The sequence below is a fragment of the Daktulosphaira vitifoliae genome, unplaced genomic scaffold (genome assembly GCF_025091365.1).
Source record: "Daktulosphaira vitifoliae isolate Bord-2020 unplaced genomic scaffold, ASM2509136v1 Scaffold_4, whole genome shotgun sequence".
NCBI classification, from domain to species: domain Eukaryota; kingdom Metazoa; phylum Arthropoda; class Insecta; order Hemiptera; family Phylloxeridae; genus Daktulosphaira; species Daktulosphaira vitifoliae.
This window is the reverse complement of record NW_026099575.1, coordinates 32637746-32655188: the sequence shown is the minus strand read 5'-3', so window position 1 is coordinate 32655188 and position 17443 is coordinate 32637746.

Below are 17443 nucleotides of genomic sequence, written 5' to 3'. Positions count from 1 at the left end.
GGCCTCACAAAACTAAGCCGCGTTGACGTACTTATGTGAATATGATAAGATATGAGGTGTTCAGTTTTCACACTAAGTAATAGCAAATGTGAAGTGTTGTACATTATTATTTTTCAATTATGGCGAGAAAAATATATTGACTTTATACTTTAGTACTGTTTTGTAATTCGTCTCGGTTGGCTGAATTAAAATTTTTATTTATGTACTCGATTATTAAACATTGTTTTTGAAAAAAAAAAATTGTATTTTAGCGGTCACAAGTCGGATAATGTGATAAATATCTAACATTAGTATTGTAATTTGTGTTCATTATAATTAAAAGTAACTTACGCTTCTATAGGCACGCTCATAGAAGCATTTTATTTACATTTTTCAAGGTCCGAATTTATGTAGCACTTGGAATTAGTAAAATTAAGCGATTGTATTCCTTGTACATCTACGTGAAATAATTATAACTCATAATTTCTGCATACTAATATAACGCCCAGCAATACATCAAAATACCATTGTTTTCAACGTTTACATAATTTTTTCACCTATAAAATATGCGAGTAAATATTTTGTTAATTGTAATATCATTACAAATGCGAACGCGTGGAAATAATTATACTTAGAAATCCTAATTTCGTCCACTTGTTCATTTCGATGGAAACAAAATATAATTAATGATTGCATAATTATGGTGAAACGTTTGTATTTACATCATAATCTTAAGTTTAAATGAAAATCTTCGTACGCCGTGAGACTGTTTTATAGTAGTTCTTGACCACGACTGGACACCATTTCAATGTAGTCAAAATTAATGAATAATGCACACTTGAGACTGGAATTATGACGTAACGGTCGATGATCAAAAGGGTTATGTTCAAATTACACCGACCCAAGTGCCTTGCTTATGAATACTTACTTTTAATTATGTTCAAGAGCCGGTTCGTTGTTGGAATTTGTCGAACCTATAAAATAATAACTTTTACTCATTTCCATTGGTAACTTTGTTATTTTACCGCACACTTGTATGTCGATATAACGAATCACTATAAAATATACAAATCATAGTTTAACAAGAAAAAAAATAAATGTCAAAAATAGACAGAAACAGCAGTCTTTTGGGATAACCCAAGTATCCTAACCATCGTCCATAATTCGTCTGCCTATTGTTTATAACTACAGTTGATACGATACGGACAGAATCGATTAAACTCGGGCCAGTCAAATATCTATTGTCATTTTAGTCGTAATCAGCACAAGTAAAATTGTGAAGGGACACGAAATATTCGCTCAAAGAAAATAACTGGTGAAAAGTGTAAAATATATAATTGGCCCAAGTTAAACAACCGCCCCGTGTTGGCCTATTCGATAATGTTGCATAATTCATGAGATTACATTATTAAAGAAAACGTGTCATTGCAAAGGTAGGTACGTAACAGATAAACCAAAGGTCGTTAAAATGAAAGATCATTGCAATAAGATGTTTATGTAAAATGTATTCGTTTAATATATTTTCCGTAGAAATTAAAAGTTATGCCATTTGAACATCATTTCGAACAAAAAATTACATTATACATGTTCAATTTTAATAAATTATTAAATTGCAGCAGTACTCGTGAATTAACTTAACATATTAGTCCGTCTGGTTTCTCCGGATGTTCCCTTACGGTTTTAGAGAATATAACGACAAGTAGGTACTCGACGACGGGCAACAGTCGTTGTCGACGACGAACAATATTCAAAAAAACATTTCACGAGTGGTGAGAAATTCATGCAAAATTACTTCTTGACTTTATGAAAACACCAGCACTTAAGTTTTACATTCACGTGCGCAGGAAACGAGTACTTGAAAAATCTTTCGTACAATGCCCGTGATGGTTTTCTTTTTTTCTAATTTTGTCAGTGTATATAAAGGAACTACGCACAATCGATAACGTTAATAATTGTTCGAATGAACTCGAATGTTTTCACCGGTTAATGAAATCATTTAATTTTCATGTGCACTCTTATATGGTTTAGTGTTAAAGGAAAACCATTTTCGTTCAATACGATCATTTACAAAAACTCAAATACTTTTGATAATATTTTGTAATTCATAAGTATATTATTTATCAATAATTAAAACAGTCGTAGTCCCACAGCGAACCGTCAAAACGAGTCCCTTATGAGTGCAAGATAAATGGCTGTTTTCAAAATTTCAGAGAACGTGCGTCTCGACTTTAATTACTCGATAATAGACATATTATTACACTGAATAATGATTTTTTTACTCGAGTTGAGTCACTTTAACGTCGCAGCTGCCACACTAGTTCTCACAGGAAAAAAAGTCCTGTGTTGTGTGCCGGCAATTAACACAGCAACCGTTTCCCCTACTGCAATCCGTATAGGTACTGACCATCTCGACGGAACAGACCTTGGCATACCATTACACGGTGTGTGATCACCGGAAAATATTTCCGTTTTAAAATAACGAAAAATACCTAATATTTTCATAAGTTGATACACAGACTTCAAGAAGTAAGTGTACGCGTATAAACCTAGTAAATTAATGAACTTTACACAACAAGGAGATGTAAATCTAATGATTTGAAAACTCGTGATCAAATGATCACAACATTTTCATTTTTTATTAATTTATTTTTATTTTGATAATTTGAGTTTTTAAATACTGCTTAAAAATAATTATATTCGATAAATAAAAAAGTATGATCATTTAGACCTTTAGAAACGTTCCTATTATATTGTGGAAATTGGATTTGAACTTTTTAGTTTTTCAGCCTCGGTATTTCAACTGCAATAAACTAAAAGTATTGAAAAGAACAATCTATACAAATTAACTCCACATAATAGCGTGGGAAATCAACACATTCTATTTTTGATTGATAATAACTGTGTTGCCGGTATAAATTAAAATAGATTATCTACTGTTGAACAAAATAAAAATATGAGTAATATAGAAACTTGTAAAAAAATGCAAATTGTATAAACATTAATAACACATTAGTTTTTCATTGATCGATAAGGATAATTTAATATTCTGTTAATGTATACTAAAATATCAAATGAATATAATTAATAATAATGTGTATGTATTTTTTAGTTTCATTATCCTATTATCTTTTTTATTGTTTATGTATTTTCTGAGCACTAAATAATTCATAGTTAAAGTTTATTATAATTATATGATAAACTTTTACTTATAAAAAAAAAAAACAATAATAACACGATCGACGCAAAATTTATTAAAACTATTGTACCCACAATTGTAATCTCAAATACTATTTCAAATATGGATAAACTTTCAAATGATGTTCGTTTGGAAAAGAAGAGTAATTTTGATTTGTGGTTAAAAAAATTACAGAACTTCTACAACGAAATTAAAGTATTCAAAGTTATTTATTGGTGTTGATTTAAAAGAACTACTTTTCATCTACCTTATATCTGGTTTAATGAATTTCAAATGCAAGTATCGTCTGATGTCCATATTGAGTAACGCTTACATCTTGGCTCATATAAAAAAATTAAATCTTGATTTTCATGAATTCTGTTTTATTTCATTAAACCACAGCAAATGTCTTGTTGTCACTGCCACACATGTCAAAAGATATTTTTGGAAATCATACAATGTCAAGATAATATATTCTATGTGTCTCCCATCTTCCAACTACGTTGGAAAATTAAATGTGAGACCATTAAATATTTATTATTATCTTGTCGTAACTTTGGTGTAACGAAAAAATATCAGGTATATATAAAACTGTACTCTAAAAGTAAGGCTTGGCATTAACGTGTAAAAAAGTCAAGTTAGTTCAACTTATTCACTTAACTAGTTTTATTTTTTTTACAGAAAAACTTAAATGATACTTAACGTGGGTCCTTCTTCGAATAATTTAAACTTAATAAGTAACTTTGGTTTTAATTTTTAATAAGTTTGTTTAGTGTTCGGTAATTGCGGTTGATAGAATATTTAGTATCGTACTGATATAAGATAAATATTTTCCGAGAAATTTAAAATAATACAATAAATGTATGAATTGTGCCACTTGGAGGTACTGGACTTCAAATAATTGTCTATGTTTTGAACAGTAATGACAGAATCATGTGGTATTTAAATGTTTTTTAGTAATATTATAAAATGATTCCTTGTAGTTTTTATGATAGATAGTTGGAACCTATAATTAATTGAATACAAAATTACCTTTTATATGTACAACAAAAATGTGTGGGCTAATTTAAGTTAGTTAGTAACTTTTTTAATCGGTTATCAACCGTTAGGTTGTTAACGCCCGACGAATTTTGAAAATATCGCACTATCATGTCCTGGGAAATTATTAAGTACAATTGCCTTCTGTTCTAGGGGACATAGTGTTTGCCGCCGTTGAAATTGACTTGTGGTAACCCATCAAACTACTATCAGCGGCAAGCGAACCTTAACTTCAGAACTTGACAGGATATGAAGTGTCCACTGCGCCACACTACGCGCCTTAGATGGTAATTATAGTTATTTTATTTGATTTACTATTGAAACTAAGTAACTAATGACTTTTAAGTTAATTTTATTCTTTTTAATTTAACTTAAATTCACAAGTCAAAAAAAAAAAAAAAAAAAAACAAATNAAAAAAAAAAAATACGAACTTACACAGTGTTGGCTAGAGGTACAGACAACTTATTTATCAAAGTATCTTATCTGTCTTTTAAATATAATAAAACCTCAAATATTTAACACATTATTACAAAAACAATTCTGTATTTTGAGGTATACATTGATTGTGTTGTTATCAAAGTTTTTCGACTATATATAACCATAATTTTTTAACGAGAAATTATTATTAATAAAAAAACAGTGATACACCTTTTCTACATTTTACCGAGTAAAACTTTTCTTGATTAATATTATTACATTGCAAGTCAAAACCAATTGGAATATTATTTTAATAAAACTTTTAATTACGTTATATATTGTAAAAGACATTGTATAAAATAATTAATTTATGAAATTTCAAAAGTTTCTTTAATGGTTTGCTTTCCGTATTTAAGTTATGTTTAATGAATTAAAAATCAACTACCTACCCTTCTTGATTACGTATAAAGTTATTTGAAATTTCTAAGAATTCTCATTTACGTTTTAATTTATTTATAACGTACTACGCATAGTACATGTATTATATACTTAAATTAGTTAAACGATACACACATTTTGCTACGTGTTGTTTACTAACACGCGTATGATTGACGACTACCTGAAATAATATTTTTATAATAAACATCATTTTTTATAAATTTTATTCGTGAATTAATTTGTACACCAGCGGTAAACTTCCACAAGACACATTATTTAAATAATAAATAATAATAATTAAATTATTATTGTTATAATAATATTAAAATAATAATAAATAAGTTGAGACCATTTTTGATAAGACTTTCAAAAATAATCTCATTTCATTTCAAAAAAAAAAAAATGTATTTCGATAGTTAATCTTTAATGTATAGGAATAGCATTAGCATTGTTAGTTATTTAATAGGATTGGCATAATGTACATTTTGATTATTTTTTTTAATATACAATCAAAACTTTACGCATTAAAAACATTAGCAATAGTGAAAAAATACTTAGAATTCAACAGAAACTGAGACAAAAAATGTACAATTTCTTATTTATTATAGCTGTTGTTTATATTTCGATTCCTCGATCACAAAATAAAATGTAAATTTTGATTTCACATAATAGGAATGAATTTACAAAAAAACATAATCACAATACTAATGTATTTTCATTTTTATGTTGGAGTTTTGGCTGTAAAATTGTAATGAAATAGTTCAGACAACAATGTCAAAACAAAATCTACATGATAATACACATAGTGTCTAACTGATGTGATAAACATGTGAAATTACTTATTACCATACTAGTATAATAAAAATAACTTATACAAGTGATAAGCACATTGTACGCGTGTGCCATATGAAAATTTTGCATAAACAGTAGAATTTGGATAATTATTTTATCTAGGTCAATTACTCACTATTAGAGCGTACAATTTTTGACAGTTATCCATATTATTATTATAAATATCCTTCAAAATTTCCCTTTTTTTTAATAATAGTTATCATACGAGCGTGTTGAAAGTATTGTTAACACACATAAATAATCTTGTTTCCTTTGAAACGCATGTGACGGCTATAAATAATAATGAAGAGCGCTGCTGAGACATTTAATTTGAGGATACAAATCACGATGGACTTTTGTTAAATCTTTTAATAAATATAAACCGCTTAGAAAGATGATTGGCGTATAAAAACTCCGATTCCGCGTATATTTTTATAAAAGCTTTTAGAATATAGAATCTTGGCGGATGAATCGGAATGTCAACTATCTGAGAGATTCAAATAATATACCTACGTTAAATTGTTCATAACTCGTTTTTATTAACTTTCAATATATTCACCAGACGCATAGCTACAGTTTCATTTTTTTTTTAAATTATAAAATATTTCATTCGTGTCATAGTCCTCAAACATGAAAACGAAAACACGCGTATGTTTTTAATATTTTAATGCTTCGTTTTATATGATACGTGAAAATACAATATTTGAAATAAAGGTCATAAAAAAATTTTGTGTAGAAGTAAACAAGAGATAAATAAATAATTTAAGGAATTTGGACAAGATATATTTTGTTAGATACACTGGGTTTAATACTTTCGTTAATATTTTTGAAAAATAAAAAATGTAATTACTAAATTTAAATAATATCGAAAAATTAGAGAAATATTGATGTTACAAAAAAAAACCGAGCAAAAAGTCGTTTTTAGACTATTTATTTAAGTATATATATTTTTTAACTATCGATGAATTTTTAAGTGGTGATTAAAATTTAATGAAATCTTACTTCTAAAAACAATATTTTTTAATTATTTTTACTATTACTGCACATTTGATGTTTAATTCATAAATTTTATTGCCAAATTGTATTTATTTAATTTGATATATAATTTTATAAGTTAACCGAAAGATATATTCAAAGAGACTTTATTTCAGAGCATTTTAATACGTTAAGCTAAAATCATTGAAATGAAAAATATTAAAGCAAGAAAAATATAAAAAATGATTTTCTTTGATAATTTGAAATATTCCATTTCCTTGTACTAAACGTTGAATGAAAAACATATTATTTCTTAACGGACAAACTATTTTTTTTTTTTTTTTTATTAAACTTCAAGAAAATACTTTTTAGTTATTTTTTATATGTACTAGTACAGTACGACGTCTTTTTCCAATCGTTTATTTTTAGTACAGTGATGCGATATAAAATATGTTTGCTTGCTTTAAGTATCAAATAGTTAAAATGTATATTGTTTAACTATCAAGACACACAAAGCATCATAATGAATTTATTTTCAAATATACTATTGAAAATGAAAAATAAAAAAAATAAAAAAAATTAGTAAACTAACAATATTTATTTGAATAGAACTATTCTTATAAACACAAATTCATATTATTAAATTACTTTTTTTTTGTAATAATTATAAACCTAATGTATTTTGTCTAATTATTTTAGTTGTCTTAACTGAAGCTGAAAATGTAAGTGTTCTGACAACGTTAAGCATGTGAAAAAATAGAAAATTATTCTTACTTCGTAATTACTCAAGTAAAATATTCTGGCAAAAAGATAATTGCGATGCTTTATTAAACATGCTGTTATAATTCTAGGAATTCCGAATTTAATAAAATGATTTTTGTCTATCATATTAATTCTAAAATTTTAAAACGTTACACAAATAAAACTTAAATATATTATAAAATTTCATAATAATTAACACAGTTAATTGTTGAATTCCAATGTTGCGTAAATTCATTTTTTATGGTAATTAAATGAAATTACAAATTATTTAATATACTAAGAATTTAACAACTTAAATTTTGTATAATATAATTGTATAATATAATAAATAATGAAATTACATTACTTTTGTGATAAAAAAAAAAGCTTAATTACAATGGTAACATTGCAAGCGATACATTTTAAATTTACTGTTTAACATGGAAAAAAGTGAAAAAGATATAAATATTAGTAAATTAATAGCATTTATTTGAATTATGAAATTATAATTACTATTTCATTAAGTATATAGTGTATGTAGTAGTTATATTCATTTTGTAGAAAAGTTTTTACTGTACATAACATAACATACATTTGACTTTTATTTGATAACTACATACATTTTTAAGTTGGTCATATGTATAAAAACATTTTACATATACGAATAAAATAAAAATACTGTGAAAAAGCCGGAAAATGCACGCAAGAAAAGATTTCGGAAAATAAACACAAGTTATTTATGTTTCATCTGGGATATTCAGTCTACAGTAATAATCATTAAAATTTATTTTCTAAACTCTAAACCATACAACTTTTTGCCAACAAAATGAGTGTAATGCTGATTTTGTCACATTAATTACACTATTATTTTTATTATCTTTTTTTATTAGTCGGACAACTATAAAAAATATTAGCTTGTGAGTTTAAATTGACACAATGAAATTTTAATATTAATGTTATTGTTTTTTATTGATTTACAAGTTTCCCAAAATAGAGTAATTTATTTACGAAGCGTGTAATTAATTTTACATGAATTCGTTTAAAATATACTTACTAATTACTCTTATATTTTGAATATTTCATTGTTAAATTTTGGTAGTGTTAAATGTGTAAAATGTTTTTGCTGTCTTTATACATGTATATTTAGATATTGAAATGTTTTTACTCATTAATATCACAGCTGTAATTATCAACACTAAGTATTAATAATTAAAAAACAAATAGATACATGTGTACCAAGTTAGTACCATAAAACCCATACTGATTGTTTTCTAGTGAGATTTCTAGCGTCAATGTTGTATTTTTTATTTTAAACGGTATTACGCACGATGGCGAGATTCTATAGTGTAATCATTACTGAAATTTTTACTTCTATCAATAATATCTGACGAGTTCACTAAATTACAAATTATATATTGATACCATTTAACAAGTACAGTGTTTTATTAGTAAATCTACTTATTATTTAGCAATTATTTACACCACAACGTCGTGTGAAATAGATAAATTTTGTTAAATGAATTAATTGTCGGGCTGTATTATGGTTAACGCCTTAACACTATAAGCCATGTTGTCATAACAAATGATGATCGTTATCTGTACAGACGTACGAACGGTAACAACCAAGACACAAGCGATATTCCCTTAGTTATATTTAATAAACGTTCAATTACTCCCTACAAATCGATAGTCACAAACCAATAAATAACGAACAACTACTATAATAATGATTTTCGATTTAATCGTTGCGGCTTGTTTTTTACTTGGGGTCATAATCGTGAGTGTTGGAAAACGAACCGTAATGAAATCCGTGTAATACCTTTATAGTAATGTGTATATTTTTATCACATTAAATCGTCTAAAATAGTTTTAATAAACAAGATATACAGACAGGATAATTTGCTTTTCTCATTAGCATATTATTATTATTATACACCGAAACATTACTGGTACATGAAACGATTATATTATGGGGTGTAAAGTACACACTATTATTATTTCACTATACGTTTAACCCGACATTAGAAGACGTTTATTTTAAAAGGTTAATGTTTTATGTATTAATTGACTTTACTGAATTCGATACACACGATTGCCACCGCGCACATAAAGTAATGACTACAATATCTATACAAATGGCTGTGGTAATCTAAACGATCGATATTGGAAACTATCTATCCAACCGACGCTTAACTGTGGGAAATTATTTGGCTTTTAGGTGAATCCTTTGACAGACGAAATGTCTCAAAGGAAGACATATTCATTCAATAAATATTTTTAGATCATATTTTCCCCTGAGACAAAATCTAAATTAATCTTTTGCAATTAGGTTACTTATTCATTAAAATCAAATATTTTACTGTGATCAAGTACATATTGGGAGCTACTATTTAAAAAAAATGAAAAAATCCAGTATTATGATTACAATACGATAATTGTAATTGAATTTTTTTAAGTATGGTTGATTAAATTAGACATTAAAATTCACCCATCTGAATTTGAATTCTAAAGTGTATTATCACTTTGTTATTATTGTTTTTAAATTTTCTTTTGCTGTCAAATGAGACAACTTAAGGGGGTGTTTGAAGTCGAGCAGTTTCATACTTTACAGATTTCATCATTTAATTTTTGTCAACAAATATTTTGTATTTCTTAATCATACAAGTAAATATTTTATTAGTGCTGTAGATTGATATAATTAAAATAATAATATATAAATTTAACTGTACCAAGCTGGCCCATTTGATGGTATATAAATTTTACTATTATATATATATAATAAAGTCTATTTTTAAATGTAGCCTTTATGAATAACTTGGAAAATATTGTGTCATTGTGATATTATTTATATTAGATGTCTTTAGTCGAAACTAACATAATATTTAGCTTAAATATGTTATAATACCTTATATACTAACATATGATAGTGAAAAATTTTGATTAATCCGATTAATTCGAAACAATAATCATTAAGTCATCATCATTTAGGAGACATCTTTATAATTTACAGTATTAACAATTTTTTTATGATTTATGGATATTTATAATGATTTCGTATTTTATGTATTCCAGAATATTCATATTACAGCTTTATGATAGTTTTAAAATATAACAGTGCTACTTAACCTAAATATTATTTTCTATATTAGTTTATATACTTAAATACAATTTATTAAATATTCAACATTTTTGGTGGCTACTTACAGATGAATTATCTGTGATGTTTAATTACGATGCAATATTTTAGGCTATGGATGTTTATTTCTTGTTAATGTCTAAAAACTTGTTGAATTTAACTACTTGAGTGTAAGTTGTATGATTATTAATATAAAGCCATGATAAAATAAAAAATTATACTTCACAAATAATTATTTAATAATTAAAATACATAATTAATAATTTAAATAAATATCAGTAAATATAAAATTATTTTTATTTTATTCTCTTTAAAATAAAACGATCTAAAAATTATTAGAAGCCTAATGTATTTGGCTTCTACATTTGCCAGAAAACTAGAAAAATCAAAAATACCATGCAAATTGTTAGTTCTTGCATAAAAATGTTAAGTTATTTATGCTACGACTTTACGCCATTCTATTATGGTACCCAGTTATCTTTAAATTATCCAATGAAGTAAGTTTGTTAAGTTTTTATTTTGTCGTAAGAAATACTCTTAAATTAAATGAAAAATATTTTATGATTAATAATATGAGAAATGAAATTTTAGAGAAAATGGAACCTTTCTATATAATTTATATTATTAAAATATATATTTAAAAATCTGAAAACAGTCAATTATTTTTTAGTTTTACTTATTGCTTTTAGTTATTATCGTGATGTATTAAAATGTCGTAATATAAGGAATGCTTAAGCTCAAACTATATAATATTCTATTTAGATTAATTAGAAAAAACGTTATTTGAAAGCTCGTGGATTTGGCACTCATACAAAGTATCCAACGCATTTTCCATGAACTGTAATTTACTTGAAAAACTGCCAACTTCATACTTGTATATTCTTGCGTATTTCAATTTCAAATTTAATTGTTGGTCAAGGCAATTAACGCTAAACGCTACATTTCAAAGTTCATTGTATTTAAATAACATTATTCAAATTTTCAAAAATATGTCTATGGGAAATAATCAAGAACTCAAAAATTATATTGATTTTTAATAAAATTGTTTTGTATTTTACTACTAATTAAAATAATATTGAAATCAAAGTAAAAAATGAAAAGATTAATTAAAACAAAAGATATGTCATAAAAATGACAAAAATTTTCAAATTCCTTAGGTCGTTTAAAAAATATATAGAATAAACCAGATATAACTGATATAATACTTATAGCTTTTGATTTGTTAAAATCAATTAATTGTTTAAAAAAAGTAACTGAATAAAACTGTTTTAAAAATCTGTATTCATTCGGACTTACACCAAAGTGATCTTTTTATTGTATTATATTAATAATGTTGTTTAAAATAGGGTATTTAATTTATAAAAAATACATGTACTAAATATAGTCAAGACTAATTTAAAAATATATAATTTTTAGATATATCCTGTAGTATTTATAATTTTTTATGATACAATACAGAGTTTAGATTTTTTTTTTCATTCCGTACATCTCAACTGGATTTATCTTTATTATCTACAACATCTGTTTGAGCTCTCGTGATACTCGCAAACTCAGTATTTAAACTTAACTTTTATTACAGGTTTATATATATAAAATATAATAACGACTAATTTATTTGCATCAAATTACACTTATCTTCAGAATCGAATAACTTAATTTTTCTATGAGATTTAGATAATAATGTCTATATTCAATGTTAAATATAACGGCACATTCCGAAAATAAATTTATGGTTTTAGCTCTACTCATAAAATGTAAAAAGATTACAATTTTATCAAATATACAAGTTTACCAACATGCCGACGANTGACTAATTTATTTGTATCAAATTACACTTATCTTCAGCATCGAATAACTTAATTTTTCTATGACATTTAGATAATAATGTCTATATTCAATGTTAAATATAACGGCACATTCCGAAAATAAATTTATGGTTGTAGCTCTACTCATAAAATGTAAAAAGATTACAATTTTATCAAATATACAAGTTTACCAACATGCCGACGACACTATCTTCGTATTTTTGTCGAATAAAATATAGTAAAGAGTTTTTTGGTTTATGTAAAAGTAGATGATATATCCATGATATGTTAAGTGTTAAACTGCAAACATTGAAATTTAAAACCATCAACCCACACACTTAACTTTTGATGTTATCTTGTTAAAATATTCAGTTATTTGTAAGTTGTTATTAGAGAAATAGTACTTCCAGTTCAGTCAAACTTACTTGTTAGTAAAAAGCTACAAAAAAATATTAAAAAAATCGCGTATACGCATTTTGGGAACCATGATACACTATCATTTATAAACGCATACTGACACCCATACCGATGAATACCCATTTTTATACCCTTAGAGCCTTATCACCTAATAACATTATCACTTAATCTAATATGTGACAATCGACTATGAATTAAATATTTTTTAATTTTTAATTAAGCTTTTTTATATATTTTTAACTTTAAATTAATTTTTGTAATTGTAATTTTGTTTTTTCTAAGATGTGTTAAATAATTTTTACACTTGATACATTTAAAATTTATAAAAATAAATATATAAATAAAATTACAACATAAAAATATATTACTAAGTATGTATTGTTTTTTTTCATAACTCAAATTAGCAGTAAAATTTAAAGATAAATTTCATTTTTTATACAATTATTTATATACTAAACATAACATGTAAGATATGATCATGAAAAGTATATATTTATTTTAAATACTTATTATTTTTAAGGCAAACACCGCTTAAAAAAAATTGTTGGAAATTCACCTATAGCACTTTAAAATATATCGTGTTTGAATGTTAAATTATTTGTTTACATCTAATTTAATTCGTTGAAAATAAATATGATTTAGTAAACATTTACGCGGATTATTTTAGAGTATTTTACTCGGAAAACATCCAAAAGTGTAAAGAGTGAAAATCTAAATAATTTATATTTATGAACTATTCTTATTAATACGAATGCATATTGTTAAATAACTTTATCGTAATTCATTTTTCTTGTAGTAATAATTATAAAAAGAAATCACCACAGCCTTCTTTATCCCAACTATTTGGGGTCGGCCTTAACGCCTTGATGGAATTTTACACCGACCTGATGCAACCTCATTATTATTGCTACTAAAACCTGTATGGGGCCAAGATGTGTGTAACTGTTACCTTATGATTAACAATCCGGGAATCAACAGCGCTAAGGTGGCGATTGAATGATCACACTACGCCCCAATTTAAAAATAGTGTATTTTGTCTAATTATTTAAGATGTACTCACAAAAACCTTAAAAAAGGAGGTAGTCTGTTTAAACATTAAACATGTGAAAAAATACAAAAATATTATTATTTCTTAACTACCCAAGTGAAATATGTTGGCAAAAAGATAACTTCGACACTTTATTAAACAAACTGTTATAGTACTAGGAATCCTTAATTAAATAAAATCATTTTTATCTATTATATTAATTCTAAAAATACAAAAAGTTATACATATAAGAAATTTAAGTCTTATTATAAAACTTAATAATAATAAACATAATTATCAAAATGAAATAAGGTAATATTTTATTTCGTTTTTAATCAAACAGTTTTACATTAGAAATTTTAATTATTTGAACAAACTTTAACCTTCACTATAATATTTGTATAACATTATTACTCTAAATAACATGCAATTAAACAAATTGATATTTTTTAATAACCTTAAAAGGTAAATATTTGTAACTTTGAACTTGTTAAAAAGACACCGAACTATAATAAAAATCAAATATATATATGCATATAATGTATATGAGGTTAGCAACCTCAGAAAAAAATGACATGATATCCATTTAATGATCATTTATTATTTGTAAAATCATATGAAATGGAAAACCATGAATAATTGAAAAGTTGACTGAAAAATAAACTTATAAATTATTTTGACATACATTTGTAAATAACATAACATTTACACAAAACATTTTCATACACACTAAGAAAAATATATTTAGTGGGTTTCCGTTTCTTAACCAATCCCTAGTATAAAATATTACAATCAATATCAATTTCGTGATAAAAAATATGTATGTATATCTGTACATATCATAATGTATATAATAACATGTTCTCCGTAGAAATTTCGAAACGTAAATAATATTTTGCAAGTATTTTATTATTATAATAATAAAATACCAAGTAGCGCTCCAGACAACATGGCAAACCGACGGGGGCTCCCAATAGACTACGCACACGCTGGAAAAGTAGGCATTTAGATTTATTGTTGTGGTGACATTGTATACTTTTGTTCGGAGCTGTTAGGACTGCGTTTTCTCTGAAAAGAAGAAAACTTTTGAAATACTAACGTGTATGTTGCGAAAAAATAAGACGTCGTCTACCATTATACACTTTCGAATTATAACGTACTGTGTATAAATATTCGAACTCTATACGCTTTGGCTTGGAGTCATACGCGATAGCTTGATTTACTGGTTTTAGGGCGCATGGCTCATTTAACAGGAGGGAGGAAGGAACTTTGGTTATAGGGAAAAAATAAGAGGGAAATATTGTGTACATAATGTGAAAGAAAAAACACCGTGCTGTGGAATTTTAGGAGAAATATGGTCTTGTCACGAGAATATTCGCTTTAATTGATCCCTCGTAATTAGCCCTGTAATAAACGGTCGGTTGGTTTCTAATTTCTTTTTTCTTTCCTCGGAGAGAAATAAATTGTCGGAATGGTGTAGGAAAAAAAATTACAGAATCACTACGATACCCTTTTTCTACGAACGGTCGAAAATAATTATCTCTACGGTTATGTCAAGGTAAGACCCAACATCCACCATGGAGAAACAATATTAATATACACAATTTAGCTTATATTTTTAAAATAAATATTATTAATCCAAGGCGACGATAAACGCACAATTGATACAAATAAAAATATATAATATGAATTAAATGTAACTATATAAGTGATTAAAACATAATGTGTTTGAAATATGTTATCTTTCATTCAAGATCTAAATACAAAGTATTTTTTTAATAATTGTGAACCTGTAGTACAGTAAATATGATTTATTTATAAAACACACCCTTATATTATAAGTAGAACTTTACCCTATACAATTTTTTACATTTTAAACTTATCATGAATAATTTTATTATTTTTACTTAGCCACAGACCGCATATTTTTCAACTGGTTAACTGGATTTCCTATATAGTTTATGTCGATATTCTTAAGACTATCACATACCATAAAATAAAATGAAATTTAATGAATTTTAAATTTTAATTAGTAAATTGTATAATTAAGATAAGTATTAAAAGTGGAGACATTGCATAGTAGGGTCCAGTATAGATTTAATCTGACAGTGATTAAAATCACTATCATAAGAAACGCTTCGATGCAAATCTGTAGATAGTGTTTAATTTTAAAAAATTGATGGATAATTGCAAAAGCAACATCAACTTCTATTAAAATAAAATACAAAACCCATAATTATCATACAAAAATAGTATATTTTTCAATATGGTAGCCATTTGCGTATAGAAGATAGATCGTCGGGACAAATTTTTTTTTTTCATTTTGTAGTACATAAAATAAGCTTTAATTTTATATATGTTTAAAGGACGCAGTATTTCCGGAACATTTTCAAAAATTAAGTTGAAAAAGTTATTTTTTGTAAAAAAGTTACTATTTTAAATCCTCCCAGTGAGCAGAATAAGTGTTAGATTTTCAAAAAAAATTATATCAAATGAAAGGGAAATATCTAAGGTTTCAATACAAAAAAATATTATTTTTATTTGTTCATTTTTGAAAAAGTTATGGCAGTTTTAAGTACAAAAAACATCCCGATAAAATGTAATTTTTATCGCAAACATTACATTTTTTTTTAAATTTTCGACAGCCATTTGCACATAGAAGATAAGATGTCGGGACAAATTTTTTTTTTTCATTTGATAGTATATAACATAACCTTTGATTTGATATATGTTTAAAGGACGCAGTATTTCCGGAACATTTTCAAAAGTTCAGTTGAAAAAGATCTATGTTTTTTACAATATTTTAAGTTTTGAACGCCCCCTATATAAGGGGAAATTGTCCAATTTTAATAAAAAGTATGTCAAATGAAAGATGTACTTATAATGTATTTAGAAAAAAAAAATTTGTGCTGATATATACATTTTTCAAAAAGTTATAGCATTTTTAAGTTGAAAATTTAAAATCGAAAATCGAAAATTTTAACACAAAAATAGTGTTTTTTTAACTACGGCAGCCGTTTAAATGTAGAAAAAAAAGTGTCGGGACAAATTTTTTTTTTTCATTTTGTAGTACATAAAATAAGCTTTAATTTGATATATGTTTAAAGGACGCAGTCTTTCCAAAACATTTTCAAAAATTAAGTTGAAAAAATTAATTTTTGTAAAAAAGTTGCCATTTTAAATCCCCCCCAATGAGCAGGTTAAGTGATAGATTTTCAAAAAAATGATATCAAATGAAAGGTAAATATCTAAGGTTTTAGTATAAAAAAAAATTATGTTGATTTGTTGATTTTTCAAAAAGTTATGGAAGTTTTAAGAAAAAAAAGTGAAAAAATTTCGAAAATTAGCGATTTTTAAATTTGTAATTTTTTTGGATATTTCCCCCATTTGCGGGGAACGAGGGAATTTTTTTCAATTTTTAAGGGTAATGTCTTCAACTAGATACGATTTGTGATCTTTTGAC